The sequence below is a fragment of the Adiantum capillus-veneris genome, chromosome 8 (assembly GCF_014529385.1).
Source record: "Adiantum capillus-veneris isolate H3 chromosome 8, ASM1452938v2, whole genome shotgun sequence".
NCBI lineage: Eukaryota > Viridiplantae > Streptophyta > Polypodiopsida > Polypodiales > Pteridaceae > Adiantum > Adiantum capillus-veneris.
In genome coordinates this window covers 83,390,865-83,396,858 of record NC_140938.1, presented here as the reverse complement: position 1 = coordinate 83,396,858, position 5,994 = coordinate 83,390,865, and positions in this window count along the sequence as shown.

Here is a 5,994-nt window from a genome sequence, read left to right as displayed (position 1 = left end):
TGTAGCACAAAAGTGTGTATGGATAGGTGTGTGTGTGTGTGTGTGTATGTGTGTGTGTGTTTAAGTGAGCTCTCATGGCCTCCTTATATAGGGAAGGAGGGGAGGATTTAGCAATATTTCTATTTGAGATAAGTGTCCCACTTTGGTGACTAGGAATATGGGGTGCATGTGACTGTGGCTCCCATCTTGTCTCCTCATTATTTAAAATACCAGAGTCAATAGAGAGAGAAGAAGAGAGAATGTGGGTAGGATGTAGAGGATAGGATATATTTACAATAGTCTAGCTTTGGCTAGACATAAGCTTATTAGGGAGAGAAGAGAGAGGTAAGAAAATTATAAGAGAGGTTGTCGAAGGTGGATAATTGTTGATGAGGATGGATCCTCCAAAAATGGTGATAGAATCACTCTAGACTTGCCAAGACCTCATTAAAAGAGCCTTGTCTCTTGTAATCATGCTTGAAGACTTGTAGAACCATAGCCATTCTAGAGGGAAGAAAATTGGGGATGGCCTGTGTCACCATTACATGAGAAAACTGGGGTCCACTACAAAAATCATAGCTCCGCGTTCATAACTCCAAAAATTCTAAAAAAAATTGAGCTAAAAGTTGAGATCACGAGCTACATCGTTTATGTTGAACGCTCCTTCAGATTCGGGGTTCTCCTTTACTTAAAAAATTCAGCCAAATAATGTATTATTTGTGGCTGCAAAAGTCTTTTGGTGGTCCCCTTTGAGTGGACTTCTCTCTTGCCTTCAAGTGTAAGCTCCTTCATGTGTATGAAAACATGACCTAGAGTTTTGAAAAGATTGGCAATCATCTAGATGGAGGTATTATTGAAATTTGAAAGTGGGGTTGAGGTTTGAAAATGAAAACTAGTGAATAAAATATTTGGTAGGGTGGAATAATATACATACATGAAAAATATATTAGAAAATACTAAACTATATAATGTAATTTAGAATATATATATATTTAATATTTAAGGTCAAAAGAGATATCAACAAAGAAAGCTTACTTATTTATGCTACATCGTGATTGATTAGCATAAATCTTATTTATTTAATAAAGGCTAAAACTTTTGTGAAAAAGGAAGAAAAAATCAAAAGTAGCTTATATAATAGGAAATATTTTGGTAAAAGGGAAAAAATATATGGGGGGTTCCGATGCATGAAAAAACTTGCCTCAATTGGTTTTTTGAATTGCCAGGCTATATTAAATTTGATTAGAAGCTTTTGATTCTTGGCCTTTAACCAAGAGAATTTTCACACCCCCTTATTACCGGTCAAGATTCACAAGCTCTCACAGCACGTCAATTCATTGGTACAGTATGGGAGATGATCTTTTGACAACAGTTGATACATGTGGAATGAACCAATCCATTGAGTATCAACATTTGGATAACGGTTTGGATTTTGAGCATCCTAATATGTAAATTGATCCAAAGCTTTTTCAATTGGCTATACACATGTATGCCAAATTTGTAAGTTTTCTGGTTGGGATACAGCTTGCAATGAGGCAAAGTGATGTAGAACATGAAGATCTGCTTCAAGCACTCAGTACATCAACAGTGCAGAGTACAAAAATGTATTTTTCTCTATTAAGTTTCATAGATCTATTATGGTTTCAACACCATATATTTTCTGTCAAAAGCTTTATTTTAGTCCATCAGTTCAGTTATAGCCATGTCCAAAAGAAAATTAGTATGGGTTATAGACACTGCCACACATAAGTGGTAAGACCTTCGAAAATATATCCATTCTTAGCCTATTTTTCCCATCTCTCATGAGGTTATTGGGTACACCTTAAACCCAAGTTTTGGCAATGAACCAAAAACTCCACTCATTAGTAGCTAATTTTTTGACCTAGACACTATATGTTCAAGGGGGGGTTTACTATCATAGCACCAGGTTATGGATACACCAAAAATCCTTGGTTGTGAGAGAACCTAAAACTCACGATTGATGAGTATACCAAAAACTCAAGGTATCATGAGAGATTCTGTCTAGTTCGGGCTTGAGGGGGGGATTGTTGGGTTTTCAAGCCCGATCCCGTTTTAATTGGTAGTCTACTCGTGGGCACATGTCCTTATGGCATGCAGATAGCGGCATGTGGTTGCAAGTCAAGTTTGCCTGGTAGACTCTTTTGGCTTTATAATTGTAAGGTATTTTTACAAAGGAATTCAATACAATAGCATGGCATTATTTTTTTGTAGCATCGAATTGCTCTCGTTCTATTTTTCTCTCCCTCGTCTCTTTTTGTATGCTACCAAGCAACCATGACTCCCATGTGATATCACCCGCCTAACATAAAACATTTTATACTCTCATGGTCAAAAACTACTTCAAACTCGGCACCATATAAATAGTGTCACCACTTTCGTAAAGCGTGAATTATGGCATAGATCTCTCTCTCATAGATAGCATAATTTTGTTGAGCTCTATCTAAATTTTTACTTTCAAAGGCTATAGGTCTTCCCTCTTGGAGAAGTACCACACCAATTTCTTTATCACTAGCATCAGTCTCTACCACAAACGGCTTAAGTGGGTCAACGATTGCTAGGATGGGAGCAGTCGCTACAGCTACCTTGAGCTGTTTAAAACTAAGTTTTGGGCTTCTTTCCAAGAAAAGGTCTATCCTTTTGATTTAAGTTGATTCACAATAGGAACAACGATTTTGTCATAATCACGAATATATTGTTGATAAAATCTAGCGATGCCTAAGAATATTTGAAGCTCCTCAACCATGTTGGGATGTGGCCATGAAAGAATGGAACTGACCTTGTCAGTGTCCATCTTGATGCCAGAATAAGAGATTACATGACCGAGGTAATGTATCTATGTTTAACAATATCACACTTGCTTTGCTTAGCATATAGAGTGTGAGTTTTTAGCTCTTCAAACACTAATCGTAAGTGTTTTATGTGTTCATCTTTAGTCTTACTGTAAATGATAATGTCATCAAGGAAAACTACAACAAATTTTCCAAGATAGGGACGTAAGATAGTGTCATAAATGTAGCTGGAGAATTGGTTAAACCAAAAGGCATAACCAAAAATTCAAAATGCCCAAACCATGTTCTAAAGGCAGTTTTAGAGATATCTTACAAAAGGATACGCACCTGGTGGTATCCTGAACAAATTTCTATCTTTGTATAGTATCTTGCCCCATGGAGTTGATCAAACAACTCATCCAGAGGATACTTTCTCTTGATGATTATAGCATTTAATCCGCGATAATCGATGCACATGCACATAGTACCATCTTTCTTTTTTACCAATAGAATTGGTGATGCCCAATGTGAAGTGCTAGGTCGAATGAAACCACGAGCGAGGTAGTCAATCAGCTGACTCTTAACATCCTTGACTTCTATAGCACTCATACAATAAGGTGGTTAATTCACCGATTTAGTGTTTGGCAGGATATCTATGCCATGTTGCACATCACGTGTATGGGGTAAAATCGGTGGTAAATCACTTGAGAATACATCATTATACTTCGCGAGTAAGTGTGCAAGTCTGTTGCACGTGTCAATGCAAGGGACTTGCTGATACACTGTATGCGAGCCACAAATGTCTCCAAGCACACAACTAGACTAATCTAGCAAGCTCAAGAGAGCAAGGCTGTGTCACTCACCGCCCTACGTTCGCCTTCGTGGAGGATTCCTTGCCATGAAGAAGAAGGAGCCGCCACTGCGCCACGCTCAACCGCTTCACCGCCGTTGTGGCATTGTCACAATGCTCTCTCTCTCTCTCTCACGCGCGCGCACACACACACACACACACACACACACACACACAAGGAGATGAAGAAGAATAAGATGGAGATGGAGAAATATCACTCTTCAATTGCACAAATGAAAGAATGAATAAATTTTAGGTTTAGGTGACTTTTATATGAGCTCGCCCCATTCACACTTGGGCGCCCATACTTAGCCAACTAACCCTTGAATATTCCTGTTAGAGTGCGCATATCATCGGCAATCACTTACCCTTTTCCTATTGGATCAGCAAGCCTGGTCCCTACCTCTACCAAATAAATAATACGGCATCTGTCATAGGTGATAGGGTGTCCGTGAGCCATGAGGGTTAACATGCCCCCCTTCCTAATGTAGATTCCGTCCTCATGAGCTATTGAGTTGAATTTTAGGTTTATACGACTTTTATATGAGCTCGCCCCATTCACACTTGGGTGCCCATACTTAGCCAACTAACCCCTGAATGTTCCTGTTAGAGTGCGCCTCTCATCATTGATCACTCTTACCCTTTTCCTATTGGACCGACAAGCTCGATACCTGACTCTACCAAATAAATAATACGGCATCTGTTGTAGGTGACAGGATTGTGCATGAGGGTTAACCTTCCCCCCTTCTTGATGTAGATTTCGTCCTCGGAATCTATTGAGTTGAAGCTCATTCATTGAGGTGGAAGAGCATTTGAGATGAATTTCCTTAGCCTTGTTCAGTCCTCATTGCAAAATCAAACAACATTGGCATAGTAATTGCATTTTCATATACAATTAAAAAGCATATGCAGTTATAGACAGACAATTTGATTGGTAATAGAAGTTTTAAACCATTTGTCATCAATAAACATTAAATTGCAATATAATCACATGCATGAATAGTTGTAAAGATAAAAAATTAAACAAGTCTAGGGTCGCTAATTTAACGATCGAAAGGCACTGAAGATCGATTATTAATACCATGGGCAAGCTTCTCAATTTTCTTTGGTCAATTAAGTTGTTTAATCACGAGAGCCATGTATTTCATGTCCAAGGGCTGACTAGAAGCTATACCTAGAAGACCTTGTAGTTAAGATACAATAAAAGAAATTGCTCATGGAATCATCACCTTACTTATTTCCTTTTCTTTGAACCCTCAAAGTCTTTTCACAGGGATTCAATTTTGATGTGCGTGCTTATTTTGTATGCCTTGGGTTTTTTTCTTTTCAAGAAAAAGCACCCACACTGGGAATCTCTAGGATTAAGATTTTACATTATGGGACTTTGATGTTTTTGTTTGTTCGTTTTCAGCATTTGAATTTTGTAACTTTGGGGGGTCATATAACATTGTTTCCCACCCCAGGCTCATCACATTAGTAAACTCCCTTTATAATACTTAAGCTAAAGGTCAATAGGGACTAAGCCCACTAGAAATCCCTAGTACATTTCACACAATGCTGCTTAACACTAGAATGGTAACAGGACACTTTTATGTCCTTGGACACTTTTGTGTCCTGTTGAGTGACCATTTTGCTTGAATTATTTGAAGACTATGAAAATGAATTTCTAGGAGCTATATATCCACAAAGTTGCCTTATGATCTGAAAAAAACTTAACATTTTTTTTTTGAGTATCGATCTCACCATTAACCTTACTCTTGCACAACATTTTTTAACCTAAAATGTGTGAAAAAACGGGTCCTGTTTTTGGCTTTTTTACAATTTTTGGAAACTATACCACTCTAAACTTCATGTTTGTGAGGTTTAGATGGCTAGAGGTTAGGACTTCATAGTTCTCAACATGTTTTGATGCTTGTAGGGAGAGCTAAGTGTTAAAATTGAAAGTTATGACCAATTTACAAGAATTGCATAATCCTTTTTTTGGCCAAAATTAGCACTTTTACGATTTTGTTGGTGGCTTTCTTGATATCCAAATTCAATTTTGATTGTGTAAGTGTAGTGTATAACATAAAGCTAATCTTCCTTGAGTTTTGGGGGACCTAATATGCTATATAGCATAGTATATGATGATGGTTGAGTTTTTTGATTGCTAAAGAATACGATACATTTTAGACTAGCAAGTATAACTTTCTCAATATTGCTAGTTTCTTAGGCCAATTGTGTGTATTTTGTAGGTAGTAACCATATCTAATCATAGACTACAAACTTGGCTAGATATTGAGTAGTTTCTATGGGTTTCTAGAGGTCATAATGCTAAACCCAGTTTTTTTATGTTTGCTGTATTTAGCACTTTATCATTGCCCCCAAGTTCCAATT